Source organism: Vulpes vulpes, chromosome 13, assembly GCF_048418805.1.
Source record: "Vulpes vulpes isolate BD-2025 chromosome 13, VulVul3, whole genome shotgun sequence".
In the NCBI taxonomy this organism is placed as follows: domain Eukaryota; kingdom Metazoa; phylum Chordata; class Mammalia; order Carnivora; family Canidae; genus Vulpes; species Vulpes vulpes.
The window spans coordinates 90,654,118-90,672,020 of NC_132792.1; the positions used below are offsets into that span (position 1 = coordinate 90,654,118).

Below are 17,903 nucleotides of genomic sequence, written 5' to 3' on the forward strand. Positions count from 1 at the left end.
GGCCTTTACTGTATCCTGGTGCTACTGTTCAACTTCTTGCCAGTTTATAGATGCCAAAATATATTTTTAATATTTTACTCAGTATTTTTGTTGCCATTTTCATTGAAAGAGTTAGTCCAGACACTTCCCTGAGCATCTTACTAGAAATGAAAATCCTTATTTTATTTTTCGTCAAATATTTATTGGGCACCTACTATGAGAGGAATAAAAGCTATAATTCTGATCTGTATCCAAGATGAACTAGTAGCATGAGAAAAAAAGTTATTGGGGTAGGATGGTAGAGGCAATTAACCAGTGGTGAAAACAGGTGGTTAAGTATACAGGTTTGGGAGTCGAGAATGCCTGGGGACAAAACCCAGGGTCACTGCTTACTAGCTGTGAGACTTGAGGCAAGTCACTGAAACTCTCTGTGCCTCAGTTCCTTCATTAGTAAATTGGTGTTAATGATAGAGATACCTCATAGGTTTGTTGTTGGGATTTCTAAAAGAACCAAGCATACTTTGATGGCTCAGAAAATGCTAAGTAGTCTTTGTCCTGTGAAAAGGATTTTGATCTATAATGGTACCAGAGGATATGAAATGGAGAATCTTGCTCATTCACCCACAGAACTGAACTTAAGATCTGAGAGAATGATTTCCTGTAAATGCCTCTTTTACCGAAGGCTGAGACTTTTTTTTTTTCTACAGCACGAATTTCCCAAATTGCTGTTCCTCTGTTATTTCCTGATAAACCAAGTTCTGTTAATTCGAGCTTGTATCACTTCACTTCTTCATTGGGATTGACAGTCCTCAGAGAAGAGATGCATAAGCTGGGAACAACAAAGTTATTTCTCTAAGGTTTAATCACCTCCCATGGGAGCTGCCAGAGGGAGGGCATAAAACGACCTCCCTTCCAACTCTGAGCTGGGGAGACTTGATTCTTATTCTAGGGAAAAATCCTCCCCACTTCTGGGTTCCCTTAAAGAGAACCTTTTTCACTGGCTCTCTCCGTCTTGACCTAGATCTGTTCCTCAATGAGTTTAGAGGGTTGGGAATTAAAGACATAAAGAAAAAAAAAATTAAAGACATAAAGGAAACGTCTTGCAGGCCACTTCTGCTTTCCAGAAGTTCCTTGAGACAATCAGAATGCCTGACTACATTGTTAAAATGGGGTGGGGGTGGGAGGGAGAAAGAATAAAAATGTACGGAGAAAGATAGAAGTTAGTATTTCAAAAATTATCCTGTTTCAAAAGGAATGGCTAAAGCACGCCAGCCGGAAGGAGTAGGAGAGAAAATTGGAGAGAAAAAGAACACCCAGATGCCATGCTAGAGAACTTGGGACTTTTTCCCTCCAGGCATGGATTGCCAATAGCTTGTGCTATAGGTAGATCTGCAATTCAGAGTGGAGGTTACTTAGAATTGTGGAGAACTGGAGGGCAGAAGATCAGCTCAGGTGTGTCTGCAACGGGTCCTAAGACACACAGCAAGGGCCTCGGCGCCAAAGGGGTGAGGCCACGTGGTTGTGCAACGCAACCGTGGAGGACCCTGCAGGTGGCCAACATGGCAGTTCTACAGAGAGTCTTAGCGTAGAAATGAACAGATTTGATATACGTGGAATGAGAGTAGAGGGAAATGAGACTCCCTACCATGTTTTTTCTGGCTAGGGTGACTAAATGGGTGATGGTGCAATTAGCCAGGGTAGGAGATTCAGGAGGAGCAAGTTTGAAGAAGCAAACATGATGGGCCTGAATTGGATGTCACTGTGGGCATGCTGGTGAAGATGTCTAAAGCCACCAAGCACAGGCGTGAGGCTCTCAGAGGAGTTTGTGGCTGATTGGAGGAGGGGGAGTTTCAAGAAGGAAATCGTGGTCAACTGTGTCTCACCCTGCAGAGATTGTGAGAGAGAATACTGAAAGAGATCCACTCTATTTGGCAACCAGAAGGTCATTGTTGACTTTTAGCCTGACCAGTTTCAGGTGCTGAGGAGGAAGAGAAGTGGAACAAGATGGTGAAATGAAAAAGCAGAGACTCCTCTTTCCAGGTAGCTTGGCTACCTTGGGGAGCGAACCTGCGATAGAAGTTGATAGCCTCCCTTCCCTCTCCTCCTCTTGCCCCTTCTCCTTTAAGTAGTGGGAGAAGTCTGAACCTGCTAAAGCTAAGGATTGAATCCTGAGTTGGGAAAGCAGGGAAGACAAGAAGAGTGAAGGTCCGCCACGGAGCTGGAAGGTGGTGGGGCCAGAGGACAGGTGAAGGAAGATATTCCTTCCTCTGACATTCCAGTGGAGTAGGTGGGTACCTCGTGGTTCCCCGCAGACTTCTTCGGCATCATGGGCAGGAAATGAAGGGATATCATGCAACAGATATTTAATGAGTCCCTACTTTGCTTAAGTCGTGGTGTCAATTAGGTAGACACCAGAGAATGAGGAAATATAAGAAATGTGAATCATTCAGAGGTACAAATCTAAAGTTGTTTGGAGGAAGGGAGGGGATGTCTAGGGCTTCCTGAATGATGAAAGGAAGGAAGGAAGCTTGGCAGAGTATTTCCCTCCCAAGGCAGCAGGTAGCAAAAATAGCCCGAGAGAAACAGGAAAAAGTCTTATGTGGGAAAAATGGAAGAAAGGAAAGAGGCAAACAGTAACAGCATGTTCCAGGTTCTAAACATTAAGCTAAATTAGGCACTTTATAGGCAAAACAATCCTGTGAGAAAGGCATTACTATTTCCATTTTACTGATGTAGAAAGTGAGGATCCAGTTCTTTTTCTGTCTTCAATTCCACTTCTCCACAGAGGATTAAAATGCCTTGAAATATTGGAAGAGGAATTCCAATTCTTGTCTTTTAAAATTTTCATTTCACTCGCAAGCCAAGAGAAAAGGGGGCAATTCTTAGTGTGCTTGTGCCGTGAAACTACGTAGTCTCAGTAGGGCCTTGGTTAAGGATGGGCCAAAGCTTGGCTGAATTCGAAAGAGGCCAAGGAACTTAGATGAGGAAGTGGTTGCCCTGTTCCTTCTGCGGAACCACAGGGGGGCCCTGAGACTCGCAGCCTGTTTCCTGGGTCCCGCACAGCCAAGCCACAGCAGGCTCCGTCGGTGGGAAGAAATGTGCTGCCGCCGGGATCCCTAGGCAGAAGCTTAATGTAAATGCCTATTTTCCAAGATCCTCAACGTTATATGGATTATCATCCACGGAATGCATACTGAGAAATTAAGTGACATTTGGAAGTAAGACATGCACTTCCATACATAACTCTTAATAATATAATAGGCTGCAAAAAAAAGATAAAAACCAGTATGCAGTCATAGACGCTTTTGGCAATCCCTCTCTTACTTAAACAGTGTATTTTTAAATGTGTAATAGGATCGGGGAGGAGTGGGGAGTAACCAAACAGGCTCCTGGTGGTCACAAGTGGATTATAAAGCATTCAACTGTATACCTTTTTTTTTTTTTTTGCACTTTATTTTTTAAAGATTTTATTTATTTATTCATGAGAGACAGAGAGAGGCAGAGGGAGAAGCAGGCTGCATGCAGGGAGCCCGACGTGGGACTCGATCCCGGGTCTCCAGGACGAGGCCCCGGGCTGAAGGCGGCGCCAAACCGCTGCGCCACCCGGGCTGCCCTTTTTCACACTTTAATATTTTGCTCGCCCGTCTCTCTTTTTGGCAGCCGGGCTCTAAGTTCCACCTGACGCGCCGCAACGTTGCCATGGGGTCCAGCAGAAACTTTTTTTTCTTTTTAGAAGAGCACCGCTCTGGGCGAGCGCGGGCCCGGGCCCGGGCGGGAGGCAGCTAGGGCGCCGCGCGGCCGGGAGGCGGCGGCCGAGCGCGGCGTCACGTGGCCGGGGAGGGGCCTGCGCGCCGCCTGCCCGCCCGCCGCTCGGCCGCCGCCGCCGCCGCCGCCGCGTCCCATTCATGAGGGCCGCCCGGCTCGGCTGCGGCCCAGGCGGCTCCGGAGGCAGCGGCGGCGGCGGGCGCCCGGGCCTCGCGCGCGTCCTCGGCCGGCCCCGCCCCCTCAGCCCCCGGCGAGCGCGCCGTCCAGCCGCCGCCTCCCCTCGGCCGCCCGCGGGCGCCGGCGCGGGTCGGGAGCGGAGCCGCCGCAGGTAAGCGGGCGCGGGCCCCCGAGGCGCGGCGCGGCCTCGGCGCTCGGGGGAGGCCGGGACCCCTGCCCCCGCGTCGCCGCCGCCGCCGCCGCCGTCACGTAGGCCGTTCGGCGCGCGGGGTGGGCTGCGGTGGGGCCGCGGGGCGGACGGGGACGAGGAGAGCCTGAAGCCGCGGCCCGAGGGGCGGTCACGGAGGGCGCCCCCAGCTCGCGGGGTGCTGCGCGCAGGCCGGAGCGGAGGCCGGGGTGACGCGCGGCCGAGGGGAGCGCGGCGAGGGGGCCCGGCTGGAGGCCGCGCGAGCCGCCCCCGCCCCCGCCCCCGGGGGAGGGGGCCGGCGCACGTGAGCCGCGGGGAGCCGAGCCGAGCCGGGAAGTTGCTGGTCCCCGTCCCCGGCCGGCCGTTCGCCCCGCGTCTCTGCCTCCGGCTTGTGGACCCGGCCCCGAGTGTGAGTCGTCTCTCGCTTCTCGAAGCCCCGTTCCCCTCGACACATCTGTCTGTAGCGAACGTGTTAAGAGCCAGTTTCAGAGCAGGGGCCTCTCTCTCAACTTTTAACCCCGAGGGTCACCATTTTCTCCGCTCTTCTGAACAAATTGAGAATATTCTCCTTGAGAATTCCGTATGACATTTTGAAGGCACACTTAAGAACCTGGACCGGAAAGATCACCCTTCCTTTCAGAAAGTGCTGGAAGTCTGAATGTTTGAAAATGCTATAGGAAGGGTTACTTAAGCCGCTCTACTAATTTTAAATTGTGCATTTCCGGATCATTTTTCCAAACCTGTTTGTTTTAGACCGAAAAAGAGTCTCTTGAGAGTCTTGGTGTCAGGCCAGGTCCTATTGCAGCTCTTTGCCCAGTAGAGATGCCCCGTGTTAACTGTTTATTGAAATCTCGCCTGGCTGGTTCATAATTCTTTGACAATGCAGTTTTGAGATACATTTGAAATATTTACAAATTATTTAGTGGCCCATATGGTTTGTATGTCGATGGTCTGAGTTTAGTGGCTTAAGAATGAAAAGTGTGGCAGGCGATGCTGGGGTGGGGTGGGGGGAGATACGGAAGTGGGGGGGGGCTGCTGAGGTAGGGGGCTGCTGAGGTAGGGGGGCGATACCGAGGTGGGGGCCCGTGCTGAGGTGGTGGGGTGATGCTGGAGTGGGAGGTGAGGCTGAGGTGGGGGGGGGATGCTGAGGTAGGGGGCCGATGCCGAGGTGGGGGGGGATGCTGAGATGGGGGGGGTGATGCCGAGGTGGGGGAATGCTGAGGTAAGGAGGCCATGCTGAGGTGGTGGGGGGATGCTGGAGTGGGGGGGATGCTGAGGTAGGGGGGCGATGCCGAGGTGGGGGGGATGCTGAGATGGGGGGGTGATGCCGAGGTGGGGGAATGCTGAGGTAAGGAGGCCATGCTGAGGTGGTGGGGGGATGCTGAGGTAGGGGGGCGATGCTGAGGTGGGGGGGGATGCTGAGATAGGGGGGTGATGCCGAGGTGGGGGCATGCTGAGGTAAGGAGGCCATGCTGAGGTGGTGGGGGGATGCTGGAGTGGGGGGGATGCTGAGGTAGGGGGGCGATGCCGAGGTGGGGGGGATGCTGAGATGGGGGGGTGATGCCGAGGTGGGGGAATGCTGAGGTAAGGAGGCCATGCTGAGGTGGTGGGGGGATGCTGGAGTGGGGGGGATGCTGAGGTAGGGGGGCGATGCCGAGGTGGGGGGGATGCTGAGATAGGGGGGTGATGCCGAGGTGGGGGCATGCTGAGGTAAGGAGGCCATGCTGAGGTGGTGGGGGGATGCTGGAGTGGGGGGGATGCTGAGATAGGGGGGTGATGCCGAGGTGGGGGGGGATGCTGAGATAGGGGGGTGATGCCGAGGTGGGGGAATGCTGAGGTAAGAAGGCCATGCTGAGGTGGTGGGGTGATGCTGGAGTGGGAGGGGAGGTTGAGGTGGGGGGCCATGCTAAGGTGGGGGGGATGCCGAGGTAGGGGCGATGCTGGAGTGGGAGGTGAGGGTGAGGTGGAGTGGGAGGTGGGGGGGCCATGCTGATGTGGGGGGGGGGGGGCAGAGCCCACAAGGCGCAGGGGAAGGATTCTGGTGTTCGCCTAGTGAAGCATCCTCACTTTGCCTGAAGGGCAGTCCACCTCAGTCCCAGCCTGAGTATAAAAAGCAGGCCTGAGGCCATCTATGAAATTACACTGGCCAGTGTGGGTGGCTTCTTCCAACTAATGTATGGTTAATTGTGATCTATCAGACTGAAGTGTAAGTAAATGTTGATAGAGCTGTGGAATGCTGGAAATGAAATGTTCTAACGTGATGGCAGAGTTGAGAACCAACAGAGAAGCTTTATGTTTAAGAGGAACTGGAAATGGGAACATTTGAAAACCATTCAACTCTATAGTAAAGCCACTGTTGAGAAACAATTAACAGAGTCAGCTGGGCGTTGTGTCCTTCATTGCCCCAAGAATGTAGCAGTGAAGGAACTCCTCACCCTATATTGTAATTTTTGGTTTACTGAGTGGACTGTCAACTGCACTGGACTGAAGGTCCTCCAAGGCCAGACTTTGGTAGCTCCCTGGTACCAAATGCAGACCCAACTTTTAGAAAAACCTCCATGGAGGTCTGTTGAATAAAGGTAGGAAGCAGCAGTGTGTATATGTGTCCTTACCAGTGACCTGAGAGCTGGTGGCACTTCCTGAAGGAGTTCACTCAACTTTCCTGAGCTGTGAGCTTTGGTTGAATAATCCTGAGGGTGCCACGCATTAGAGGTGGTAAAAGGTTAAATTAAGCTCATGAGTCTTAGCAGGGAAGATTTTGCAATGCTTATTTTAAATATTAATATTTGGTTTAAAGATAGCTTGGCGCTCTGTGTCAACAGCTATTTCCCCTGGGTATGCTGTTTTGTATACAGTATTTCCTCATATAAGGCAGCACAGTAACACTTAGCTGGAAGCTTTGTCTTGTGGGGAGATAGATTCAGCACCTCCCTTAGGTGCTTAGTGATGTAAGTCAGAAGGTTTTTCTTTAAGTCTGACTTAGGTCCACCTGCCTGCCTTTAATTTAAATCCTCCCCTTTTTGCTCTGACCCGATAGCTGTCATTGCGTGTGTGTGTGTGTGTGTGTGTGTGTGTGTGTGTGTATGCTTATTATCTTGCCAGTGAATGGCTAGACCCGTGGTTTGGGACGTTTGTTTTGAAAACCCATTTTTATCTGTTTTATTAGCCCCAGAGTCTTTCAGCTGTCATTTGCCACCAACATAACGAAAATAACTCACAGGTTCATAGGCAGAGAGCCTCCAGTTGACAGAATCCTATATGGATTGTCATATTAAAACTTTGAGGATAATTATTATAGGCTGGAGTAGTAAGCTTTATGGCTGTATCAGAAGGCCTTCAAATAAGATTTCTTGGTGGCTTTGCTAGCAGTTAACTGCACTTCTTGGAATCTACCTCCCCTGCTGTCAATTTGATTCTTTATTCTTTTTACTGACGCACTATTACTAACACTGAACACTTTACATGTGTACGCTCCTTTACTCTTGAAGACAAATGTGTGAGAGAAAGTCGCTCACCGCTGAGGTCCAAATGAAGCAGCTTAGGTGTCTCTGAGAGTCAGTGGCAACCTGGGTGTGGTGGGGCCATTCCAGCTCTGTGCTCCTCACCTCTGGCTAACTTGATCCTGCCCAACCACGGAAAGCTTGGCCCATATGGCTTGCCTCTGCTTTGAAATTCTGTGACTGGATGATTCTGCTCTTTTCAGCCTATCTATAAGGAAGAAGGAAAAAAGAATCTGTTAGGAGATAAGCTGTGTGGCAATGCAAGATAAAGCTCTGAATGTGACTTTGAGGATTAGAATGAAGATAAGATACAGTTTTTAAATTTGATTCATTGACTACGATTTAGATTCTTTTTCCTGTAAAGCCCCTGGATACTGTATTTCTGTTCTCCTATTTTTGTCAATTTAAATTGGTGTTAAAATTATTACCAAGAAAATGAAGGAGCCAGAAATCATTGAATCTGTAAAGCATAACAGAATGGTTACAGCATCAGCTCCTTTTGCTACCAAATTTTACCTCTGTACAAGGAGGATACAGCTGAAAGACAAGGTGGGTTATATGTTAGAAGTACGGTTTTCTAAAATTATTTTTATTCAGGTCAAACATGTAAGTTGAGAGACTACATAAATGTGTTAGAAAAATGGGGGATTCATAGAGATCTTTTAAAAATCCATTTAGGATAGATGTAACTATTTTTGTAATCTTTGAATTCAGAACTTTATTATGTGGTGTTTATATTTATCTGTATTGTTCTGTATTTTCAACATGAATCATCCAAATTAGGCTTTTCTCCTTCTTTGGAGGATGAACACCTGCTCATAGAAAAGCCTACCTAATGATGTTCAGGTAGCTGGAGGATTGCCTTAATCTGACTTGTTGGCATATTTGAACAGTTTAGAAAGTCTTTACTTCTGTAGTTACTGTAGTTGATTTTATGAATAGTAACCTAGTTTCCTGTCTTTAATTCATATTCTTTGTTTTTGTACCAATTTTATTTTATTGTTTAGTAATAGGTGTATTTGCCTGAACTGCCTCGAATTATTTTTTTCAGCCAGGCAAAGCATACGTAAAATTTAAAGTGATTTATAAATTTTAACTTGTTTTCAACTCCTGGCATTTTTTTTTTAATCTTTCCTGTTCAAGAATCTCCAGTGATCCATTCTCACCTGTTTTAGCAAATGTATTTTTCCCATCTCCGTTCTCTCATATCAGTTTGCTCCCTACTGTCTCCACCTGCCCCAAACATTTACTGATTTTCAATACTCACTTTCCTCCATGAACTTTAGCTGTAAGAGACATTGATCTTGTTGTGTTACTGTGTATTTGCTCTTAAGTCATCTGTGGCATTCCTCTAGCTGTTAGTTGATATTAAAGTAAATAACTACTGTCTCCTTAATTTTCAAACACCCTGTGTGGCCTGCAGGCAGTGCTAGTTTGCCTCCTTTTTGTAAATGTGTAACTAAGAGAAGGAGTAGGGGAGAGATGGACTGTTGAATAGAAGTGATAAGAAGCTAGCCTGAAAGGTTTGTCAGATTGTAGTAGAGAAAGTTGGATTTGAGGAGAGGAGGAAAGAACGTTCAAACCTGAACACCTGAGGATAGGATCTGTTGATTTTAAAAGTTAACCGATGGAGAAAGATGAAAGGACAGACCTTCATAGGTTGATGTGCAGAAAGATCCACTAGAGTGAGCTGGAGTGGCTGTGCAGACCTGTTTATTTGCAGGGTGGTGGAAATTCTTTGAAGGTTTGTTGTGCTGTCTCCCATTGTTTTGATTCTTAACTTTTGGGGTCACTTGTGAATTTAGTTGAAATATTAAGTTACATTATAAGGAGTGTAAAGGGATATGGTTTTGAAAAGTTTAAGAAACATGATTAAAGACATAGTATTTCAAAAAAGAAGGGGTACCAGTATCTAGGTTTAAAAATTATTTGGTTTTGATGGTCATAACTAAGTAATTGTTAGATGAAGAGAAGCTGAGCATGGGAAAAGCGTCCTTCAGTGATTTTACTCAGAAGAAAGATAGGTATATGGTTCTAAGTAATTTTAGTGACAGAGTTTCTGCTTTTACTTATTTCTGAAATATAATGGGATAATTGATTTAAATATCTTTTTAAACCTCTGTTTTTAGATCTGTAGCAAAATGTTTTCTTTTTTAAAGATTTTATTTATTTATTTATGAGAGACAGAGAGAGAGAGAGAGAGAGAGAGAGGCAGGGACACAGGCAGAGGGAGAAGCAGGCTTCATGCTGGGAGCCCAATGCGGGACCCGATCCTAGGTCTCCAGGATCACTCCCTGGGCTGAAGGTGGCGCTAAACCGCCGAGCCACCCGGGCTGCCCAAAATGTTTTCTTTTTTATAGAAAGAATCATAAATTCATTGGTTAATCTGGAATTGAAACCTACCTAAAAGCCTTCTTTATACTTCTGAATAAACAGTGGAATTGTACAATTCCATGATGGCTCTACTCTCTTCAGCGCATTATGATGTGACATGTGTTGCACCTGGCAAGATAGATGTGTCCAGCTATAATAGAGACTTGGTGTTTACTGATTCTAAAAGAGAAGTATCCAGAATGTGAATAGGTCTTATCAGGTATTTGGACATAATTTATTAAGTTTAGCCTTTTGGGGCACCTGGGTGGCTCATTCTGTTGATTTCAGCACAGGTCTTGATCTCTGGGTTGTGAGTTCAAGCCCCATGCATGGAGCCTACTTAATAAATAGGAATCTCAGGCAGCAAAACCATGAAATAGTAGATATGAATTATGAACTCTGAATTGGAGCTCTTTGAATTGTGGTATGTTACTTTCCGCAACAGCTGAGTCTGTATATTTATTTATTAGTTATTTATTCATGAGAGACACAGAGAGAGGCAGGCTCCCTACTGGGAGCCTGATGTGGACTCCATTCTAGGACCCTGAGGTCACGACCTGAGCCAAAGGCCTATGCTCAACCACTGAGCCACCCATATCTTTTTAAATTACTTTAATCTCAACATTTTTTTGAATAATACTTAGCGAATGGACATTATAATTATAGCCATAACATCTGTTTACATGCGAACTACACAGGAACAGGACTTATCTAGAGAAGTATATAAATACTTTCTTTTTTATACATATACTTTCTAAATAAAAAGCTCTCTTTTTTTAAAAATAAAATATTTTATTTCTTTAGAGAGAGTGAGCAAGGGAAGTAAAGAGGGAGAGAATCTCTCAAGCAGACTATGTGCTGAGCTCGAAGCTTGATTTGGGCTTGGTCTCATGACTCTGAGATCGTGACCTGAGCTGAAACCAAGAGTTGGATGCTTAACTAACTGTGCCACCTAGGCACCCTGAAAGCTCTTTATTTTATAATTTAAAATGTGTATTAAACAGATGCTTTATAAGAAAGGAGTGATTTTTTGTTGTTAGGTTTTCTAACTGGTTCAACGAATTCAAAATATCCTGTCTAAGTGGCAGTATTTGAAAAGTAAACATTTGGAATTTTGGTGTCTTTAATATACTCTGTTCACTGAGACTCAGTCCTTAAAATGGTGCTGATGGCTACTTTTTAGGAACACTGTTTCTAGGAGATGTTTAATGTTTGTAAAAGATTGTCATTACAGTTACATTATTGAACATCTTTGGGTGAGGCGTTATGTTTTACATAAATTCTCTCTTAAGAGGCACAATAACTATGCATGGTAGAGATAGCTGCATTTTTTAGGTGAAGACTGTGAAGCTGAAAGAGATTTGCCAAAGGCATGTGACTGTGTACTGACCTTGATCTCATTCCATTGTCCTTGCTCCCATGCCACCACACTGCCCAAGAACGATAAGAATACTCATGAATCTGATTGACATGCCAAAACCAATTTGGGGGAACAGTTTTGTTTTGACTTTATTAGGTAGAACTGGAGAACTTATTCTTTTTTTTTTTTTTAAGGTATTTTTTTTTAATTTTTATTTATTTATGATAGTCACACAGGGAGAGAGAGAGAGAGAGAGGCAGAGACACAGGCAGAGGGAGAAGCAGGCTCCACGCACTGGAAGCCCGACGTGGGATTCGATCCCGGGTCTCCAGGATCGCGCCCTGGGCCAAAGGCAGGCGCCAAACCGCTGCGCCACCCAGGGATCCCTGGAGAACTTATTCTTAACCTCAGCATCTATAAACTGCTAATAGAAAGCATAGCACCTACTGTATAGGAGCTCTGGGTTTCTCTGAATCATTTATATATGCAAAACCACCAAGAAGGCAAAGGAGATGGCCTGACTAACCCCACTTGGTGGTGCTGGGTCTAGAATGAGTTGGATGATATGAAGCTGATACTCTTCTGCCTGCCTCTGTAACATGAGCATATAACTGGGCTGAGTTGGGATCTGGTGTTTAAAAACATGGCCGCTAGGGCAGCCCTGGTGGCTCAGCGGTTTAGCGCCGCCTTCAGCCCAGGGCCTGATCCTGGAGACCGGGATCAAGTCCCACGTCAGGTTCCCTGTATGGAGCCTGCTTCTCCCTCTGCCTGTGTCTCTGCCTTTCTCTCTTTCTCATGAATAAATAAATAAAATCTTAAAAACAACAACAACAACAACAACAACACATGGCCCCTAAACTCTAGCTGAATTTTGGTCTCTGGCTCAGCTTGACAGAAAGTCAGTTCTTTTTAGTATTGGGAGGAAGAAATAGGATCAGTTGGACTTTTTGAGACATGGTTTGTCTGTATTCAACATGATGTCTTCTTGAAGGATTTTCCCTGGTAATTTTGACTATTTTTTATACAAGAAGTAAACTCCATAACCCTTGCTTTATGTGGGACTGGATTATGCATAGGAGCCCTGAGTAACAGCATTTCAGAGCTGGACAGAGCTTCTAGCCTATTACTCCATTTAGGAACACTTGTCCCATCACATTGTGGGTAGCCAGCTGAAACCCCTAATATTGTTGAGTATCTGAGTTTGCATTTTTGAACAGATTTGTTTTTTTATAAATTGGCACTTTCTTCAGTATATCGTTTGACTCGGTAACTATCTACAGATAGAGTTCGCTCTGATGGAATTTTAATGGTGTTTTACTCACTGTAATTGAATAAATCAATGATTGGGTATTAACTCTTCAATACAGAATAACTTCTCATTAAACAGAAATACATTCATGGCCCTTAGGAATTCCCAAATTCGTGATTTTGTGCTTGGCATATAGCTTACTCAGTTGTCTCCTATGTAAGACGTAGATAACAATATCTACTGATGGCCTTATTCTGAGGATTAGATGAGGTTGTGTATTAAACCGGAGCCACAAGCCACCTAGAGGTCCAGAGGCAGGGTGGCAGGCTAGGATTTCTCACTAGACAAGATGCGCCAGTTTTGAGAGGCACAGGGGCAAAAGGAAAAAAGGTGAATAGTACATCCTTCTTGCTTTGAAGTACCTTATAGTCTTGCAGGAGAATTAAGTGGGTCTACCTCTATATCAAGCAGAATTTTATAAAACCAGGTAGGGGGGATAGACAAGGGAGTACCGCATGAGTGATTGAGAGTGAGTCAAAGGAAGTATCTCGGTGTGAGCTTCTGTGCTAATGTTTTTAGCATGAGGATATGATGTTTAGGGGTGCCTGGGTGGCTCAGTCAGTTAAGCAGCTGCCCTCAGCTCAGGTCATGATCCTGGAGTCCTAGGTTTGAGCCCTGCATGGGGCTCCCTGCTCAGCAGGAAGTCTGCTTCTCTCTCTGCCTCTCACCCCACTCGAGCGCTCTATTTCTCTCAAATAAATCTTTTTTTTAAAAAAGGATATGATGTCTAGTTGAAAATGTTTGTGCTTGCTTAAAATTTTCTTGACCCAGAACTTTTATCTCTATCCATCAAAATGGAAAACTTATTTATATGTTAGCAATTTTGTATCTAAGCCTAATGCACTACATGTCTGTAAATTTAAGCCTAGTGATTTTTGCCATCATTTCATCTCTTACTCTGTGAATTTTGTTGTCTGTGCCTGTAAGTGGAGCCTTTTCTATGTATCTAGAAGGCAGAGCTGTTCTGTATACCTAGTATATGCACTACAGATGAGTGCTTAACTAAAAAACAAACAAACAAAAAAAAACCAAAAAACTTTTGCTGACTAATTCATAAAGTCTTTAAAATTTTTCTATAAACTTTAATAACTGGTTATCATTAAAGTTTCCTTAGGTTATAAAACTACATGGTATTTTATTCTCTGCTATTTGAAAAATACTAATAAGCCTGTATTGTTAATGGTGGATAATTTTTTTAAATCTGTCATCCTTATCGATGTTGGCTAAATCTTTTGCTAATATCTTTGACACAGAAAGAAAATGGCTTTCTTGTTAGGACATTTGCCATTCCCAGGTGAATGAACTAGATAACTTAATAAGAACTTTATATATTTAAATTTTCTTGTTCATTTGTTTTGTCTTAATGAGATGTATCTAAAGCTCAGTGCTGATGTGGAGAGCTAGAAAAGAACTTCTCCTAATTGAAAACAAAACCCCACAGTGTTCATATTTACTTGGTGTTTGTTTTTTCATTTCTCTAGTAGTTTTTATTCCTTATACATATGTTTCTTTATTATAGGACTGCATCACATGATAGTTCTATTCATCTTTTAATTTTTTTCATCTTTTATGTCTAAAAATTCGTATAAAATTCAGATAGTACTTTGAGATATATATAGTGAAGAATACCACTGCTGATTACTACTTCCTAGAAGCAGCTTCTTTCAACTCTTTTACCTGTTTCTTGTGGGATTTAATTCTATGCATATGTGCCTAAACTACTGTAGCTTGGTTTTTCAGTTTTAGACATTCTCTGTGGATTTCCGACTGTGTTAGATGAGGATTCATCTCTTACATAACCCTTCTTACACACTCTTCCTTTTACCCTTCCCATGTAATCGTATCATAATTTAATTTCTCAGTGGTAGGTGTGTATGTTTTCATGGCCAAGCACTGTTTAAGCCCGTCAGTGATTTTATTTCTACACCAGTTCAAAGTTTTGTTTTCGCTGGAGTTCATTGTTTTGTTGGGATTAATCACAAATTCAGGTCCCCAGTTTCTTTTCTTTCTTTCTTTTCTTTTTTTTTTTTTTAAAGATTTTTATTTATTCATTAATGAGAGACCGAGAGACAAAGAGAGAGAGAGAGAGAGGAAGAGACACAGGCAGAGGGATAAGCAGGCTCCATGCAGGGAGCCTGATGTGGGACTCGATCCCGGGTCTCCGGGATCAGGCCCTGGCCTGAAGACGACGCTAAACCCCTGAGCCACCCGGGCTGCCCAGGTCCCCAGTTTCTGACTGAACTACAGGACTCTGAGCAGTGAACACCTCACTTGCATCCTGTTAGTTTCTCACCTTTGTTGGTCTTCTTTCCTAGATAGTTCTCCGTCAGCCTGCTTCCTCATTCTGATGGGCACATCCTCCTGTAGCTTTTTGATAAGGGGTTCACAGGAGGTCAATTCTGAGACCTTACCTGTCTCAAAATTTATTCTAGCCTCATACTTAATTGGTAGGCTATGGAATGCTAGAATGGAAATAGTTTTTAGAATTTGGATTTGTTTACTGTTGAGAAATCCCAAGCTTTTTAATTTCTGTTTCTCTCTCCTTCCCACTCTATCCTTTCCCTTCCAGTTTTTTTTTTAAAGCAGTTTTATCTCTTTTTAAATTCTCTCCTTTTACTCATCTTTTGGTGAAGTGCCTTTATTTGTTATTTGCAGCTTGGTTCCTGTACCCTTTACAGGGAGGGAGTGGCTAGGACACCTGGGAAGTGCCTTCCACACCTGGCTTCACGGTGAACCCACAGTCTTGGCCTTGCTTTTGTACACTCAGACCTGGCTAGAGGGCAGTATGTTATCAGTCTCTGTAGATCAGAAGGACAGAAAAACACTCAGAATATACAGGTGCTTCTTAGATCTGGTGAGACTTCACTCCCACAAGCAGAAGCATCTGCAGCTGTATGTCCTCAGAAAAGTTTGGGAGGTAGCTGGCATTGGGGCACTCTCTGATTGAGAGTGTGATGTGCATCCTGCTTTGTAGAGCCATGCCCACGTGGTGATTTCTTGAGTCCTTTGCCCATAAAGAAACTGTGGAGCCTTTAACGTTGTCTAGTAGCATCTTTCTGTCATGACTGCCTTTGTAGAGCCCACTGCAGTGCAGGCACCTCTCCACCCTGGTGCTGATTACTTGGTAGGAACTTTCAACTTGGAAAATCATGTTTTTGACTCTGGGGAAATTGTCTTGTAATGTTTTTTGTTTGTTTGTTTGTTTGTTTGTTTGTTTTTGGCATGCCTCCACCAGTGTGGGCTCTGGTTTTGAGCACTGCCTTGCTTTCTGATCCTCTTTTTTTTTTCTCCCATGTTTGGTCTTTCAGAAACTTGACAACCTCTTTCATTTTCTCTAAACATTCTCTTTGTGCTTGTGGATTACTCCTTTTATATTTCTTAACTATTATGTTAGTAAATAAATTGCAAAAAAGTACCACAAACCTGGTCTTTAAACAACGGAAAGATTTATTGTCTCAGTTTTGGAGGCTGGAAGTCTGAAATCAAAGTGTCAGCAGGGTTAGTTCCTTCTGAAGCCTGTAGGGAGAATCTGTTTATGCCTCTCTCCTAACTTCTGGTGGCTAGCTGGTAATTTCTGTCATTTCTTTGCTTGTAGATACAGTATGCTGGTTTCTACCTTCATGGTCACATGGCATTCTATATGTGTCTGTCTTTTGGTCCAAGTTTCCTCATTTTCTAAGAAAACCAGTCATAGTGGTTTAGGGATATTGGTTTAGGGCTTGCCCAGATGATCTCATTTTAACATGACTACCTCCACAATGATCCTGTTTCCAAAAGATCACATTCTGAGGTAGGGAGGGTTGGAACTTCAACTTAGTGTTTTTTGGGATCACAGTTCAACTTTGAATGGTGGGTTTTGTTTTGTTTTGTTTTTAAAGATTTTATGTATTTATTTATTCATGAGACACAGAGAAAGGCAGAGACATGGGCAGAGGGAGAAGCAAGCCTGATGTGGGACTTGATCCCAGGACCCTGGGATCATGACCTGAGCCAAAGGCAGATGCTCAACCACTGAGCCACCTAGGTGCCCCCGAATGGTGAGTTTTAAGAGGGAATGAAGATCAAGTATATGCCATCCTTTGTGTTTAAGAGAATGTCTAGTTATCGTAATATTATTAGAAACTCTTTTAGCCACATCTGTCTTCGCAGAAGATCAGAAAGCAACTCTCAGGAAGTAATTTTTATTTTATTTTTAAAGATTTATTTATTTATTTATTTATGAGAGAGAGAGAGAAGCAGAGACAGAGACAGAGGCAGAGGAATAAGCAGGCTCCATGCTGGGAGCCCGACGTGGGACTCGATTCCGGGACTCCAGGATCGTGCCCTGGGCCAAAGGCAGGTGCTAAACTGCTGAGCCACCCAGCCCAGGGATCCCCTCAGGAAGTAATTTTTAGATTACAATTGGAGATTTCTGTTCAGATTCATTCTGTTAAATTTCTGCTGGTTTCCTGAATGTTTAATCACTTAGTATCTGAGGTACCTCATTTTCTCCCCTTTGTTTCTAAAGTAACTTTGAAGGTTGACAGCATGACTATAGCAGTGTCTTGTGAGAAAGTAAATCCTAAATATATCATGACATAGGTATGTGAACATGATCAGCTGGGTTCTCATGCTCTGTCTTCTGTGTTAATTACATTCTTTCTTTTTCAGATTGAGCCTTTCTGGTTTGACTTTGTTTTTTAAAAATTCTGTCGTACATTTTCTTGGTTTTGGCTCCTCAGTCCTTTTACCTAAAGTAGCCCTTCCTCCCTTACTTTCTAGCAGCATCACTCTCTTTAATTTCCTTTATAATAGTTAGCCCAGTCTGGAATTTTATTTTTATTTCTTGTCTCTCTTCCTCTATTAGAATCTAAGTGCTGTGAGAGCCAGCACCTCATCAGCCAGGTTCACTGCTTGATCTAAGCTCAGAGTAGAATAGTGCCTAACACATTAGACACTGCTTTTAAACAGGTCAGTGAGTTCAAACAAGCTTTATTTTCCCCCATTCCAAATGTTGCTTCACTAAGTTGCTGTTGCTCTTGAAGTCCTCTTTTGTTGCAGTAGCTCAGTGTGCAAGTCAGCTTGTGATAACACAGCCATGCAGCCTTACCTGGCGTTTGTTTTGTAAAGCTACATAAAACTAGGACACAGCTCAAATTAGAGCGATGGGTGGCTTTCACAGTAGCGGTGCAGTTGGCAATGGCTGCTGTCTCCACAGCTTCTCCCTTTATCCACCCAGATGTCCTCCCAGGCTGAGAGAGGGGGGTCCCCCTC

The 17,903-nt window shown here is 44.5% G+C and overlaps 1 protein-coding gene across 7 annotated transcripts in view; it reads left to right on the plus strand.

The window, feature by feature from the left end:
• The first annotated feature begins 3,866 nt into the window (after positions 1–3,866).
• LPIN2 (lipin 2) overlaps positions 3,867–17,903 on the plus strand; it is an 82,245-nt gene continuing 68,208 nt past the window's right edge. The window contains exon 1 of one of the 7 annotated variants that reach the window (XM_072735039.1): positions 3,867–4,072. The gene's annotated coding sequence lies outside the window, so the exon portion shown is untranslated. Of the gene's footprint in view, positions 4,073–4,386; positions 4,518–9,065; positions 9,353–17,903 lie in introns of those variants that run through there. The other 6 variants (XM_072735033.1, XM_072735034.1, XM_072735035.1 and 3 more) reach the window with 6 other exon arrangements.